The sequence below is a fragment of the Sus scrofa genome, chromosome 17, assembly GCF_000003025.6.
Source record: "Sus scrofa isolate TJ Tabasco breed Duroc chromosome 17, Sscrofa11.1, whole genome shotgun sequence".
NCBI classification, from domain to species: Eukaryota; Metazoa; Chordata; class Mammalia; order Artiodactyla; family Suidae; genus Sus; species Sus scrofa.
The window spans coordinates 44208121-44225650 of record NC_010459.5 but is presented as its reverse complement, the minus strand read 5'-3'; the positions used below and the strand labels follow the sequence as shown (position 1 = coordinate 44225650).

Genomic DNA, 17530 nt, shown 5'->3' with positions numbered 1-17530 from the left:
ATTTTGTCTGATATGAGTATTGCTACTCCAGCTTTCTTTTGATCCCCATTTGCATGAAATATTTTCTTCCATCCTCTCACTTTCAATTTGTAGGTGTCCCTAGAAGTGAAGTGAGTCTCTTGAAGACAGCATATATATGGGTCTTGTTTTTGTATCCATTCAGCCAGCCTATGTCTTTTGGTTGGGGCATTTAGTCCATTAACATTTAAGGTAATTATTGATATGTATGTTCTTCTTGCCATTTTATTAATTGCTTTGGATTTGTTTTTGTTGCTCTTTTTTCTTCCCTTCTTCTCTTGTTCTCTCCTCTTGTGGTTTGATGACTATCTTTAGTGTTGTATTTGAGTTGATTTTTCTTATTTGTTTGTGTGTCAATTGTAGATTTTTGCTTTGCAGTTATTCTGAAGTTTTGATATAAGAGTCTATATATATATATATATATATATATATACATGAGATTGTTTTAAGTTGTTCTCTTAATTGCAAGTGCATCTCCAGTGTCCTCCATTTGTACCCTCCTCTTCTCATGATTTCTGATTTTGGTGGCATAATTGTGCATGGATGATTTCCTGTCTTAAGTGTATATATACCTTTACTGGTGAGCCTTGTCATCTGTGGTATTTTTGTTTCTGGTTGCGGCCTTTTCTTTTCTGCTTGGAGAAGTTACTTTAGTATTTGTTGTAAAGCTAGTTTAGTGTTGCTGAATTCTCTTAGCTTTTGCTTATCTGTGAAGCTTTTGATTTATCCTTCAAATCTGAATGAGAGCCTTGCTGGGTAAAGTAATCTTGGTTGAAAGTTTTTTTCCTTTCACCACAGCAAAGCGTCTTATTTCTGATGCTTTGGGATACTGACCTGAGAAAACATTTGTAAGGGTGATATCAGAGAATGTTTTGCCTATGTTTTCTCCTAGGAGTTTGATGTGTCTTGTCTTACATTTAAGTCTTTAAGCCATTTTGAGTTTATATTTGTGCTTGGTGTGAGGGTGTGTTCCAGTTTCATTGATTTACATGTGGCTGTCCAGTTTTCCCAGCACCACTTACTGAAGACTGTCTTTTTCCCATTTTATATTCTTAGCTCCCTTGTCAAAGACTAATTGACTGTAGGTGTCTGGGTTTATTTCTGGGTTCTCTGTTCTGTTCCATTGGTCTGTATATCTGTTTTGGTACCAGTACCACATGGTTTTGATTACTATAGCTCTGTAATATTGCCTGAAGTTTGGGAGAGTTATGCCTCCTGCTTGGTTTTTGTTCCTCAGGATTGCTCTGGCAATTCTAGGTCTTTTGTGGTCCCATGTAAATTTTCGGATTGTTTGTTCCAGCTCTGTGAAAAATGTCCTGGGTAATTTGATAGGGATTGCATTGAATCTGTAGATTGCTTTGGGTAGTATGGCCATTTTACAATATTATTTTTTCCAACCCAGGATCATGGAATATCTTTCTATTTCTTTGCATCCTCTTTATTTCCTTGATTAATGTTTTATACTTCTTAGCATATATGTCTTTCACCTCCTTGGTCAGATTTATTCCCAGGTATTTTATTTTTGGGGGTGCAATTTTAAAAGGTATTGTATTTTTGAATTCCTTTTCTAATATGTCATTGTTAGCATACAGAAATGTGACTGACTTCTGAATGTTAATCTTATATCCTGCTATATTGCTGAATTTGTTGATCAGTTCAAGTAGTTTTTGTGTTGAATCTTTATGGTTTTCTATATATAGTATATCATGTTACCTGCATACAGTGACAGTTTACCTCTTCCAATTTGGATACCTTTTATTTCTTTTGTTTGTCTAATTGCTGTGGCTAGGACTTGCAATACTATGTTGAATAACAGTGGTGAGAGTGGGCATTCTTGTCTTGTTCAGATTTTAGTGAGAAGACTTTTCAGCTTTTCTCCATTGAGCATTATATTTGCTGTGGGTTTGTCATAAATGGCTTTTATTATGTTACAAGCATTATTTTAAATTCCCTTTTTGATAGCACAGCATTTGGGTCATCTCTCTCTGGTTCTCTTGATTACTTAGTCTCCTCTTATACCCCTTTTTCTTTTTTCTTTCTTTTTTTTTGGTATTTTGATCTTTTTAGGGCCGCATGTGCAGCACATGGAGGTTCCCAGGCTAGGGGTCCAGTCGGAGCTGTTGCTGCCGGCCAACACCAGAGCCACAGCAACACCAGATCTGAGCCTCGTCTGTGACCTACACCACAGCTCATGGCAACAATGCCAGATCCTTAACCCACTGAGTGAGGCCATGGATCAAACCCACAACCTCGTGGTTCCTAGTTGGATTCATTTCTGCTGCGCCACGATGGGAGCTCCCTTTTTGCTTTTTTTATATCTTGTAATTTTTGATTTAGTACTGGACATTATTGTGGAACAGTAGAGACGGAGGTAGACATTAAAAATTGATGTTGAGATTACTGTTACATTAGGACTGGGCTTTTTGAGGCGGGACCCGTTTGTGCATATAGAATATTCAGGACCTGTTACAGGATTAGAAACATAATTTTTAGTCATAGAATTTAACATTTCTGTCTTACTTTTCTTTTTATAGCGTCCCTAGGAGTCAGCTTATTAGGATTTCCCCTTGCAGTTGCTTTCTCATTTATTTTTGCTCCTACTGTATATGAAAGTCTTCTTTAGTTCACTTTGCATCCATACCAAATGCCAGTTGTTAGCAGGTTTGTCTTTTCTCACTAGGCTGTGCTTTCTTAGAATTAGGTAGACTGTCTTACTCATATTTGGATCTTTAGTATCTTTTAACTAAATTTTAGTTTTTTATATATGTGTGGTTAGAATTGAACTGAAATTATGGAAAATTTTCATTCCTTAGCCAGCTCCCTCTGCCCCCCCACCCCCTGCCCTCACCACCAGCTTGTGGAAATACTGTCTCTGGTTTTCTACAGTCACTTGTGATATATCCAGAAAATGCACTGGGGGAAAAGTGAGGCCTGGCCATGATGAATTTATGAAGAGGTAGCTCTTTTGTTGGGAAAGACACACATTTTCCTCTTCTAGTTGTGTATGTGTATTTTGTCTCTCTACCTTGACAGTAAGGTTTGAGAGGGAATAGCCATCTTCTGCTTCCCCTCTGGTGTTAAGTAGCATAATTCTCATTGTACAGTAGATGCTTAGCAAATAATTAGATTAAAACTTCACAAGATTTAATGTTACTAATGGATTTTGGAATAAATTACCAGTAATTTTTTTTCTGTTTACTCCTAAAAAACTTGGAGTAATGATGAGGTCGATATTATTCTATTACTTACTAGCTCTGTTTTCCTTGGCAATTTATTTAACATCCTGTGCTTTGGTTTCTTCATCTGTACAATGGGAAAAATTACAGTGTCTATGATAATTAAGAAAAATAATGCATTAAATGTTCATTGCTGGATTCTAGTTTATCAATTATTATTAACAGTGCTTTTTTTGTCTGTGCCAGTGGCATGTGGAAGTTCCTGGGCCTGGGATCGAATTCAGCCACAGTAGACAATGCTGAGTCCTTAACTGCTAGGCTACCAGGGAACTCAGCAGCACATATTAGAAGGACAAGTCTAACTTCAAGTTTTTAGATCCTAAATTTATTTTAGTAGAAGGACTTTTAATATCTGAAAACCATCTATCTCAGGGTGGATAGATATAAATACTTCTGTATTAAATAAGGAGGTAACCTTTGTTCCAAGTATTAGCAACAGAAGGGAGCAGAGCTAATTGATTTCTTCCTTGATAATGATAATGTGATGTTACCTTGTCTCTGTTCTCAGGAGCTTAGAGATCAATACAGAAATAGATTTCCCAGATCAGCCTTCCCTGGGACCAGAGGTACTTTATCTTACAGTTCATTTTCAGTTACAGTTGATCCTTGAACAACACAGGTTTTAACTGCATGGGGTCCACTTACATGTGGCTGTTTTTTTTTTTTTTTTTTTTTTTTTTTTTTTTTTTTTTTTGCTGGATATGTGGCATGATCCATGGGTGCAGATGGATTGCATGTGGAGGGTTGACCGTAAAGTTAAATATGGATTTTCAGCTGCACATGGGGCATCGGCATCCCTCACCCCTACGTTGTTCAAAGGTCAGCTTTGTGTTTTAAAACTACCTTAGCTTAACCTTTAGGTATCATTTGTTGTTTGTTTTTATAGTCTCTTCCTTTTTACCACTATTATTGACCAATTCATGTTCAATAGATAAGTAAGGCCCAGAGAAAATCACAGAAAGGTGATGATAGCCTGGTGAGAGTTATTAAAAATATTTGGCAGACAGCTATTGGAATAGTATTGTTAAAGCTGGCAAGGTGCAGTTTTCTGGTAACATCGTTTTCCTTACCTAACAAGAAGGGGTACAAAACACACAGTTAGGAGAGTTCCCATTTTGGCTCAATGGGTTAAAAACCCGACATAGTGTCTGTGAGGATGTGGTTCTGATCCCTGGCCTTTCTCAGTGGGTTAAGGATCTGGGTTTGCTGCGAGCTGCGTCATAGGTTACAGATGCACCTCAGATCCTATATTTCTGTGGCTGTGATGGTGGCCTACAGCTGCGGGTTTGATTTGACCCCTATCCTGGGACCTTCCATAAGTCACAGGTACAGCCCTTAAAAAAAAAAAAAAAAACCCAAAACAAAATGCATAGTTACAGATGAAAGAGAGTTATCCTTTGCATAGCCTTGGTGCCTGTATTATTGAACCCCTTTATTAGATTAGTGGTTATGATATTTGAACAGCATTTTTTTCTCTAAATATAGTACATTTCTATAGCATGTAAGATAAGAATAATTACTCATATACTTTTTAAGTTTTGGAAGGAGGTAGGTGGTATATTTGACCTGCATGGTATAATCGGTTAATGTTTTAACCATTGTGCTACCAAGATGATACTAGCATATTTTAGGAGCAATGGGAATGGAGAAAAGATTGAAGAAGGGAAGTTGCTTTTTTTTTTTTTTTTTAACTTCATTTTTTCCTTATACTAATGAGTTTTTCTTCAGCTTGTACAAAAATATTTATTTAGGACTTCTCTTGTGGCACAGCTAGTTAGGGATCCATCTGGCATTGTCACTGCAGGGGCTTGGGTCACAGCTGTGATGTGGGTTCAGTCCCTGGCCCTGGAACTTTCATGTGCCATAGGTGCGGCTAAAACAATGTTATGTATGTGAGTGTTGGAAAAATTGAGAAGTATAGATAAACTGCTTTAAGGGTTAGAATTCTATGCACCCATTTGAAGAAGCACATATTATGGTGTAGTCAATTTCCATGAATAACTTTTCTCAGAGTAAAAAGTCTGAAAGAGTTCAGTTTGAAATCAAGACATCTTATTTACACTTTGGTAATAGTTCATTGCCTAATGGAAAGCATACCTCCATAGGCATGTGGTAGAGACAATTTCTGCTGACAAAAGAAATCTACGCAAAGTATCTCACATATAGTCTTTTGAGGGCACTGCTGTCAGCTTTTTTTCGTGTTTGTTTTACATAAAGCTTTCTGCACTTTTTCATGCCTCATGGATGGTGGCCAAACTAAGATTTGGTTATGAATTCCTGTCTCTTCTTTCCCTTAACTTTAAAAAAATGTTTTATTTTGGGATATTTCAAACATACATTTAAGTAGAGAGAATAATACGATGAATCCTCATGCCATTCTTGTTTTATGTGTCCCTTTTCACTTTCTTTTGACCTAGAGTATTTTAAAGAAAATCCCAAACAACCTATTGTTTCACCTATAAATATTTTAGTGTATATATCTCTGGATAGAAAAACACACTAGCATATGCAACCAATTCCCTGTAACCTAATTCCTTAATATTATCTAATACTGAAGCTCTTCCCTTGACTTTTCTCAAAAATGACTTTTTACAGTTAACTCTTTGAATCAGGTCCAGATAAGGTACACCTAATGCATTTGATTGATACCTCTTTAATCTCTTTTAATCTGTAATAAACTATCCTTTTTTGTTGTTATGGTATTTATTTGTTGAAAACACCAGGTTGGAGTTCCTGTCGTGGCTCAGTGGTTAATGAATCCAACTAGGAACCATGAGGTTGCGGGTTCGATTCCTAGCCTCGCTCAGTGGGTTAAAGATCCGGCGTTGCCGTGAGCTGTGGTGTAGGTTGCAGACTCGGCTCAGATCCCGTGTTGTGTGTTGTTGTGGCTCTGGCATAGGCCGGTGGCTACAGCTCCAATTCGACCCTTAGCCTGGGAACCTCCATCTGCCGTGGGAGCAGCCCTAGAAAAGGCGAAAAGACAAAAAAAAGAAAAAGAAAACACCGAGTGATTCCCCTTTCCCACATTATGGATTTTTGCTGGTTGTATCCTTGTATCATATGATACTTTCTCCATATTACCTGTAAATGAGTAGTTGGATTTATAATCATTCCTATTTTTTTATTATTCATACGTGGTGTATTATACTTCCTGTTCCTGTTAGAAGGCTGTAATATTTGTTTGTCCTACTTTGTTTACCAAGGTTAATTGGTGGATTCACGTTGGCATAGCCCTTTGTTGTCAAGTTGTGTTAACCCATTTGGCCACCAAAGTCCATAGGGTAACTTTCTGACAACCTACAGATTTCCAGGTCTGTCCACCTTTCGTCTAATGGTCCTAATCTGACCTTCACTATTGGTTGTTGCTTGAATCATTTATTTTACTCTTTGTTATGCTTTAAGATGATTGAGAAACTTGTAGAAAATGAAAGGAAAATTTTTGATTAAGAGCTTTAAAGAAAGTAAAATGAGGTGTCTGAAAAATTCGTTTATGCAAAGTACTTTTTCCCTCTGATTATGTTCAGTAAAAGAAGGGTCATGTAGGAGTTCCTGTTGTGGTTCAGCGAAAACGAACCCAACTAGTATCCATGAGGTTGCGGGTTCGATCCCTGGCCTTGCTTAGTGGGTTGAGGATCCAGTGTTGCTGTGAGCTGTGGTGTAGGTCGAAGATGTGGCTCAGATCCAGTGTTGCTGTGATGTAGGCCTGCAGCTGCAGCTCCGATTCTTCAACCCCTAGACTGGGAACTTCCATTTGCCGTGGGTGTGGCCCTAAAAAGCAAAAAGAAAAAAAAAAAAGAAAGAAAGACGTGTCATATAGAAAAGAGTGTTTTAAAGTTGTATGTTTATGTGGAATCTGAAAAAAGGACAGACGGGGCTTCTTTGCAGAACAGATGCTGACTCACAGACATTGAAAAACTTATGGTCTCCAGAGGAGACAGTTTGGGGGGTGGGGGGATGTGCTTGGGCTGTGGGATGGAAATCCTGTGAAATCAGATTGTTATGATCATTATACAACTACAGATGTGATAAATTCATTTGAGTAATAAAAAAAAATGAAAAAAAAAAAGAATTTGTATGAAACAAAAAAATAAAATAAAATAAAATAAAGTTGTATGTTTAGGGAGTCCCTGTCCTAGTGCAAGTGGAAACAAATCTGACTAGGAACCATGAGGTTGCAGGTTCAATCCCTGGCCTTGCCCAGTGGGTTAAGGATCTGGCATTGCCATAGACAGATAAATAAATAAAGTTGTATGTTTAGCTAAATTAAAACGCCCCCTATTGATTTGCTTTTGAATGAATTGTCTTTTTAAGGTTTTATGAGAAAAGATTTTCAGCTAGACTCCTGCTTTTGGATTATAAGGCATTTGTGAAATGTTTTTGTCTACATTGGGGTTTGCTCCGAGGATAAGAAAGTTCCAAGGTTACTTTGGTTTGGGATTATGGATCATGAATCTGTATGGGTCACTTGAATTCATATGGGTCATTTATTCTCACTGCCATGGTAATATACTTTTCCTGTAATCCTATTGGATGGCTGTTGTATAAATGTCAGTAGTATTATTTAACCTTATGTAGTACTTCCTATGTGTCAGACACTCTATTTTGTTATTTGCATGTACTAATTTATTTAATCCTCACATGATTATCATTCCTGTTTTACATATGAGGAAACTGAGAGATTAAGTGATTTGCCCAGGTCACACAGCTAATAAATGGCAAGGGCTAGGATTTGGACACAGGCAGTTTGACTGCAGAATTTATGCTCTTAGCAGAAGGACAGAATGGATTATGTAGTGTCTCTTTTACCAGAAAAATAGCTCAAATGCACTGTCCTACTCTGTCTGGAGGATAATCTACTTCTATTTGTGTATAAATAATGTATGTCATATACATAATTTGTTTGCTTGTATGTGCATATAGAGAGACACACATACACTCATCACATGTCCACTTGGAAGAACAAGTATCTAGGGTTTTCCCTTTAGGAAGGTTCTTATTCTGAAACCTTTTGTGACTTGACCTTAGATGGAAGTGGCAGAAACAGCCCTCAGACTCCTGTATAATCATCTGGGGTAGAGAGACTTAAGGGGTCAGAATAGATGGAAAAGTCACAAGGGAAACCTAGCAGACACTTGAGGTCATAGTCTGCTTCACATAGGATACTGCTGTGCACTTGGACCCTTTTTGCCTTGAAGTTCAAGCTGCTTGCTCTCTGAACAGCCAGCCTCCTGGATATTAGCTACACAATTTCAGGTTATTTTTGGAGCAGAAAGCCATATACCTAGTATCCAATGCCATGATTTTTTTTTTTTTCCAAATTCTCCAAATCAGAGTAAATAGCAGCCATTAGTCTCAATTATATAATCAAGAGCCGGGAGGTACTATAGACTTTGCCCCAAGTGTGTATCTGCTTCTTACTAAGTGATTTTTTTTTAAGTTGAAGTAGTATGTCTCATGTTTTAACAAGCTGTTAAATAATTTTCTTCCCGTTTTTCTGTCCCTCATTCTGTTTTTACTTTAGCAAGTGAATTCATTATTTCTACCAAATGTCAGTTCAGATGGGAACAAACGAATAATTTAAGCAGTCATGTTCTTTCACAAAAAGGTCTCTGCCTTTTTCTGTGCTTTTATATTTGAATTGTGTATTATAGTCTGTTAAGAAGTTAATTTGTGTGGATAAGAAAACGACTAGATTCTCCAGAATCTGAACATTGTTGTAACAATCTGATAGATTTATACACACACACACACACACACACACACACATTTATTTATTTATTTATTTATTCTTGCTTTTTAGGGCCACACCTGTGGCATATGGAGGTTCCCAGTCTAGGGGGCCATTTGGAACTGTAGCCATTGGCCTAGGCCATAGCCACAACAAACTTGGGATCCGAGACATGTCTGCAGCCTATACCACAGATCACAGCAGCACTGGATCCTCAACCCACTAAGGCCAGGGATCGAACCTACGTCTTCATAGATGCTAGTCAGATTCGTTTCCTCTGAGCCACAATGGGAACTCCAATCCGATGTTTTAAACAGTTGGGTATCACTGATAGGGATAAGAGTTATACAAAACTAATGAGAAAGCTTTCTTGGGTCAAGAGCTGAATGAAATGGATTTATCTAGTGTCTTTTAGTCCGTGTTTGAAGCATCCAGCAGTTGTGGGCCAGTGGTAAAATTTAACAGGAATGACCTCAAGGGATTGATTCTCTTGGTGTAAGAGTGAGGATAGATTTAAAAATAACATATTTCTTAATTTTATTTATTCTATTTATAGTTTCAATTATTGATACTTTTTATGTAATTTGGGTAATCGCCATTGTATGGTTAAATTTTCACAAATTTATAGAATTTCTTAAAGTACTTAACATGTTTTGGTAAAGATGTTCATGCCGTCTAATAAAAACAGATTTTCTGAATCATTCTGTTGACTTCTCTGCATTCTTTTCTTTTTAGTAAGTTTTTCTTGAAAAAAATGAATTTCTTACTCTTTTATATTTAAAAGAAAAACAGCTTTCTTATTTACTTGTAGAATGGAGAACTCAGAAAAATAGGGAATATATTAGTGCTTTTTCAGGATTCATTTCCTGTAGTTTTTTTTTCCCCACCTTTTGGGCAAAGGATCCTTAGAAAAGGTTTTTTTGTTTGCTTGTGTGTTTTTGTTTGGGGGGGAGTTGTTTTTGTGTTTTTTTTTTAGGGCCGCACCCTGTGGCATATGGAAGTTCCCAGGCTAGGGGTTGAATCAGAGCTGTAGCTGCTGGCCACAGCCACACCAGATCTGAGCCGCATCTGTGAACTACACCGCAGCTTGTGGCAATGCCTGATCCTTAACCCACTGAGCAAGGCCAGGGATTGAACCTATATCCTCATGGATATTAGCTGGAATCATAACCTGCTGAGCCACAGGGGAAATGCTAGGAAAGTGGTTTTTTGGTTTTGTTTGTTTTGTGTTTTAGGGCTGCACTCATGGCATATGGAGGTTCCCAGGCTAGGGGATCCAATTGGAGCTACAACTGCCAGCCTTCACCACAGCCACAGCAATGCCAGATCTGAGCCAAGTCTGTGACCTACACCACAGCTCACGGCAACGCCAGATCCTTAACCCACTGAGCGAGGCCAGGGATTGAACCCGCAACCTCATGGTTCCTAGTTGGATTCGTTTTCGCTGCACCACAAGAACTCCTAAGAAAGTATGTTTTTTTTTGAAGTCTGATGTAAAATATCCTCATTTTATAGTTGAAGTCATGTCCTTAGTTTCTTTGGTGACTGTCCTGTGTATCTGCCCTTTTTGGTTACTGAATGAGGTGACCAACTCCTTAGAGATATGCCAGACCATAAAATGAGAGAGAGAAGTTTGAAAAGTGGTTGAATTTGGTATAAAAAAATTGGAGGTGAGTATTATGTTGGACACATACTAACACAGTTCTGGCTAGAATTGAATTAATAAAGACAAGCTACAGATGTGTTGCTTTCATGCCGGCTCTTGGCTAATTGGGCCAGTTCCAGTGTGGTGCCAGACTCTACTCTGGGAGGTTCGCCTGTGTAAGTGGGCCTTTGCCTTGGCACCAATCCCTTGAGTGGTAGTCATGGCCAGAGCAGTAGAGTTGGTTTTGCTTGGTATTCATGACATGAACAGCAGCAACTGCAAACATGAGGAAAACTTGAGGTTTCTTTTTATAAAATTAGTGATCTTTGTACAAATATATTTTTTACCGATCATCATATAAACCCTTTCTTGGTTCTAGTTTTCAAGTAGTTTCTTAAGGACTTAGAATAGGAACAGAACAGTCATATATATATATATATTCATTCCTTCTAGTTTACACATCTCATACATCTCATAGTTTCTCCTTATGTTCTTTAGAATGTCCAGGGCAGTGCTTGATGGATGTTGTCCTTGTCTTTTGTCAGACTTTATATAAGTGTTGATACTTTGACTAGATAAAGTATCTTAGTTCAGCTTTTGTTTGTTTGGGTGTTTTTCTTTTGTCTTCTTTTAGGGCTACACCTGTGGCATATGGAGGTTCCCAGGCTAGGGCTCGAATCTGAGCTGTAGCTGCTGATCTACACCACAGCCACAGCAATGCAGGATCCAAGCCACGTCTGTGACCCTCACCACAGCTCATGGCAATGCTGGATCCTTAATTCATTGATCCAGGCCAAGGATTGAACCTGCATCCTCATGGATACTAGTCAGGTTCATTAACCATGGAGCCACCGTGGCAACTCCTTAGTTCAGCTTTGATTTTGCAAATTAAGGCAGATACAACATAGAAAGTTCAGGAGAGAACTGAAAATACCTGGGGTGTTAAATGGTAATATTAAATATACAGGAATATTTTTCCTAGAGAAGAAAAAAAGCTGTAAGATAATTCATTATCCTAAAGTATAGGTAGGACCTGTGCTGGCAAATTAACAGCTTCCAGATTGTATTTGAATATATGAGAACAGTCTAATGCTCTGGGGATGCGACTGGGGCAGAGCACCACCAGATGTCCCTACCTAACTCCCACTGGACTAAAGCACTGCACCCTGAACCTGAAAGACATGCTCCCTTCCTCCTGTGATGCCCCTCCAGCGCCCTCTACTGACCAAGCTTAACATTACACTCTTTGTAAAGGAAAAATGCTTCACGCCCAGTGCATTATCACAGAGCAGGTATTGAAGGGTGAATTTGGAATTGAGCGACAGTAAATTGAGAACTAGTACTGAAGCCAGACTACAGGAGTACATACTATATAATTCTGCTTTTATAAGGTACAGAAACAAGCAAAACTAATCTATGCTCTTAGAAGTCAGGCTTACCCTTGGAAAAAAGTCAGAGTGGCCAAAAAGCATGGGTGGGGCTTTCATAGTGCTAAGAATGTTCTGTTTCTGGATATGGATGCTGGTTACATGGGTGTGTTTAGTATGTGGACAGCTTTACATTTTTAAATGCATATTATACTTCAGTAGAAATTAAAGTGCCGTGCAATCTGATTCCAGAAGTAACAGAGGAATAGAGGAAATACAAATAATACAGGGTATCTTAACCTTTTTAAAATTTTGTAAAACCTGTTTGAGGACTGTTCAGTTAATGTCAAAAAACAGGTGTCTCATTCATTCAGCAGGAAATATTAATAGCCAGACTACTATTTTTTTTTCCCATTTGGGATCATATTGTTAACGCTGAGGCCTTCTGTAGAGCAACGTACACTTATGTTGTTGACGTTCTTACCAAGTCTTTGAACAGCAGCTTCTAAGTTTTCTTTCTTTCTTTTTTTTTCTCTAATGGCCTTTCAGTTACCTCTTTGTTCTTAGTCTAAATAAAATATTACTGTTCTCCTCTGTAAGTATTCTCTTTGCCTTTATCTTTGTCATCATATTCCCTTCTTCTCAAGGCAGTTAAATCACCGTATCCCCTTTTGCCTGGCTAAGAAATTTGGGGGCCCACAGTGGTCACTCCCATCTAAGGGTTAATGGGAGTGGGAACTGTAGATGTTTGGTTCAGGAATTGGTGGTGATAGGAGAGTCCCAGTGTGTGGCTTTTAAAAGCTGCAAGCAGAAGCGGATCAGTACTGTGGTTTGTTCAGGAGTAGATAACCCTGGTTGCAGAATCTTAAGGAATTCACCAAGTTAGGAGTTGAACTTGGGCCCAGGAGAAGTATATGGAATCTAGATAGGAGTCAAATTCCCAGAAAGCAAAGATTACTAAGAAACGTTGGCATTACACTGTGGAGAGACTTTAGGGTGAATTTTAAAGTAGAGTCAGCTGTTTAAATCCAAATCAAATTAATTGCTAAATCAAATTGAAGTGAATACTAGTGATAGACTTGGAAGTAACTACTTTTGTGTACAGAGCTTGCTATCTCCACATATATAGGATATGGTGGGTTTTGTGCTTTGAATCACTCACTGGTGGCACTTCTATCCAGAGAGGCCTTGGCCAGCCTGAGAGTTACCACAAGCCTATAACACTGAAGGCTGAAACAAGTGACGCTCTTGCAGAAATTGTCTCCTTATATTTTTTTGACCCTTAAGTCATTTGAGGGTGGCGGGAAGAAAATAACGTGAGTGGTGAAACTAGCCAGTGACCCTTCCGTTTATAAATTCAATCCACATACTCACCCAACCAATATATGGGTAGTGACTGTATAGTAGGCCCTGTCCTAGGGGTCAGGGACTGATGGAGTTCCTTGACCCTCTGGAGAATTTATTATTTTGTATTCCTCTGTTTGAGGGCTGCCTTTGTTATACTTGTCTGTGGCATGCAGCTTTGTCACCAACTCCTTGAGGATTCTGTTGAGCCTTAAGTTTTTATTTTATATATTTTTTTGGACACACCTGCAGCATATGAAATTTCCCAGGCCAGGGATTGAACCCATGCCACAGCATTGGCAATTCTGGGATCCTCAACCCAGTGAGCCACCAGGAAACTCCTCTATTGAGTCTTTAAGAGTTATTACTTGGATTTCTTGTCCAGGCTAATGAGAGAGTTTCCTGACTTTTATTTATTTCATTTCATTATCACCTGAGCTGTTATCCTGACACCAGTAAAGGGCCTTATTTGCAAATTTAGCTTCTTAAAGAAAGGGTGCCTATGATTGAAGGTATGAATCTCATCCTGCACATGTATTCTAAAGTGGCAGTTTGGAAATTTGCCCTCCGTTGTAACTGCTCATCTGCATCTAGAACAATCTTAAGTCCCATGGCTACGTTTGGTTCTCAAGTGCCTGTGTTGGTGGTAGAAGGGAGCATCGGTGTAGGTGATAGAAGTGTAATGTAATATGAGTGAGAGATTATGGGTATCAAGAAGTTATGTTTATATCTCAAAACGGTTGTCATTCGGTCCGGGAATTGATCCTATTTACCCAGTAAACTAACAGGCCCTTCTCGTCTTCCAGATTAGTCTGCCTTAAATAATACCACATACCAATCTGAAAACTTGTTGAGCTTTCCTTTTAGTTAGGCGATTATGTAGGTGTTAGAAATCAGTAGTTTTAATGATACCTTGTTTGCTAATATATTAGTTTCAAATAGGTGACTACATCTATACGTCCATACCAATATTTAAGCATATTAAATGGACCACACACAATATATTGATGGTGTCAACAGAGTTTAGTCAATTGGCTTACATTTGCCCGAAGTGGCCTCTTGAGTCTTCACTCTTGCTTGTTGCCTGCAGTTTCTGCTTTTAGTGTAGCACAGTCAGATTTGGAGAACCAGGGCATTTTATTGGCAGGAGATTCCTCTTGCCAGCCACCTGCCTCACCATTCAGCCAGGGCTTGTCATGCTTGCTCTTGCAAGAAGAACTTTTTACCTGGTCAGTCACGTCGTGCAACGCCTTGTTTCACGTATTCCGCCCCCCCCCCCAAACTGGTCCAGACACGATCCTCTCTTCCTTTTAGATTTCAGGGAAGGGGGGCCTTGAAGGTGGGAGAAGGTTAAGAACTGTTTAATCTTTTAAAAATCCAGAGCTTGGAGTTCCGTTGTGGCTCAGAGGAAACGAATCTGTCTAGCATCCACAAGAATGCAGTTTCGATCCCTGGCCTCCATTAGTGGGTTAAGGATCTGACGTTGCTGTGGCTGTGGTGTAGGCCAGCTACGACAGTTCCTATTCGACCCTTGTCCTGGGAATCTCCATATGCTGTGGATGCGGCCCTAAAAAAAAAAAAAGGCATAAAAATCCAGGGCCTAAAACATCCTTCTCAGATTCTGTTAAACAAAACTTCTTAGACCCTAAGGAAAGGGCGGGAGGTGGCAGAGTTGAATGGCTTTTGGGAGATGAAATGGCGGTGGGGTGCATTGGGTGCAGGTCATCCTGGGTCTGTGGCAGGTCATTTAACATGAGACATGGAAGTTAAGTGTCAGGATTTCATCTTAAAACTTGAATAGAAGGACATTTGTGTCCGTTTCAGAATCCATTATTTTTCTTGTTTTTAAATAGAGGAAAAACACTTTGGAAAAAATATTTTTTTTTAATTAAAAATAAATTTTTACTCTAACACTGCAGAGTTGTAGAGGTAGGGGGAAAGCCTATCTTTTTAGCACTAGGCATTCCGCAGATTTATCTGATGTTTTCAGATTGTAGATTGGTTTGTACTTGGTCTGGCTCTTCTGTTACATTCTGTGGAATAAAGAGTGATGAGCCTGGATGACCATAAATATGTGATTTTTCTTGTATTATTTACCCCAAAGTAAAAACTCTGCCAAGTGTTGTCTATGTTATGATTTTGTTAATGTATTTACTTTGTTTCCTGCTGTCTTGGCTAGCCATCAGATAGATTTTGTTCCTTACTGTAAATTGCTCCAAATACTTTTGTTTAACAATTCAGAAGCTTTATGAAAGTAGATAAGGAATTTAAATAGAATTACTTACTTAGCACTTATATACCTAAAGATTTTATCTGTGTTTATCATAGGAATTATTTGTATAAAATATATTTTTCCCTTGTATGTATGTAGTATTATTTGAAGGGTCCATCCTTCTTGTCTAAAATGTACTTAAAAGATCTTTTTGAATGATAGTTTTATCAAGCCGTTTTAATTGCTTCCTGTTTACCCCAAGGATGGATCAAAACCGTCCCCTGCTACAGCTTGCTTGCTTTTTTTCCCCTCTAGACTGTTGTGGTTTTTCTGTAGAGTATCTTTCTAATCTCTGCCCACTCAGTAAATGGCCCAAATAGAAGGTCTCCAATCCTGAACGCTACTTTCCTTTGCCTACAAGACACTTGATGTAATAGTGCTAAGAGAGCAGAATTGGAACCCAGGAAATCTAATTCTTGTACTTCTGCATAATAGCCTTTGGGCAATCAGACTGCTCTGACACTTTGTTTCATTATATTAAGACAAAAGTGTTGCAAGCCCTGAGCTTTAAGTTCGCTATGCTTCTGTCTTTACTGTTCCTTCAAATTTAACCTGTCTCCTCTCCCAAAAGAGACAAAATAGAATTTGTCTCTAGTCTACAAATGAGAAATGGAGTCCCAGGGAGATTGAATAAATTGTACAGATCATACTACCTTTGCGTTCAAAACCTAGATATCTTCACTCAAGTCTAAGCTATCACTCTTCCTCCGCAAAGGTATTAGAGTGTAACGAGGCTCAAAGGTCCTGTGTTCCTGGTGAGGTCTCTTGAGACTGAATGTGGAGTGTCATATGTAAAACTCTCTCTGTCTCCCTACATAATGTTATAGCTTGAATTTTCAGGGCTCTGAACTTTGAGTGGGCTTGGCTGTCCGAGGTTTGGTTTCTTCAGTCCTGTGTTCATAGATGGGATCATTCCTGATCTGGGTCAGTTGACATTTCAGTGTAAGGTCTGATGACAGAAAGTGCAGTTGGGTTTTACTTTTTATTATTATTATTTGTTTGCTTTTTAGGGCCGCACCCAAGGCATATGGAGGTTCCAGGCCAGGGGTCGAATCGGAGCTACAGCTGCCGGCCTACACCACAGCTACAGCCACATCAGATCCCAGCCGCATCGGTGACCTACACCACAGCTCACGACAGTGCCAGATCCTTAACCCCACTGAGCGAGGCCAGGGGTTGAACCCGCAACCTCATGGTTCCTAGTCGGATTCATTTCCACTGCACCACCACGGGAACTCCCAGGTTTTACTTTACAGTGTGTTACTTGATAGCTCTGGTAATGCCTGCCCACTTGCTTCTACTACTACCCTCAATACTGGTTCTTATCAAGCAAGTAGGGGTTGAAATGATTTTCTCCAATTGATGAGATGAACTGGGTGTTAGAGTTGATTTTTCTCCTTCTGTATTATGCAGATGTGTCTCATTCATCATTGAGATCGAAGTATTTGTCTGTGTGATCTCAAAGGTTCCATTCAGTTCTGATTCTGTCAGTGCAGCTTGTTGAAATGTTTCTAGTTGATTCTAGATTGTAGAGCCTTCCTTAGTTTACACCATTATATGGTCTAGGTAAAACAAATTAAGGAATTACGGCAACCTAGCCATTGGCTGAAGTCAGTAGTAATGAGTTTACCTAGCCAGAGGAGATTCATTCCGTTAGTAAAAGCCTTGTTTTGTCATAGTTGACCAATAGGAAGCCTCTCAAAATGGACATTTCTGATACACTTGATCCAGTAACAGAGTTTTCTAGAAGGTCATTACTGCTCTTACTGCTCATTATCTCTCACAGATTCAAGTCACTACTCTTGATTTGCTTTTTGGCTTGCATTACCCATGTACAGGGTAACTACGCTTTTAGTATAATATATTGAATGTTTAAAATACTTTTGAGGAGCAAAGCATCTTAGTTTATGTTAGAGATGG

General features: G+C 38.8%; 1 protein-coding gene across 5 annotated transcripts in view; it reads left to right on the top strand.

The window, feature by feature from the left end:
* CHD6 (chromodomain helicase DNA binding protein 6) overlaps positions 1-17530 on the top strand; it is a 217417-nt gene that overhangs the window by 39822 nt on the left and 160065 nt on the right. The gene's annotated exons all lie outside the window — the stretch shown is intronic.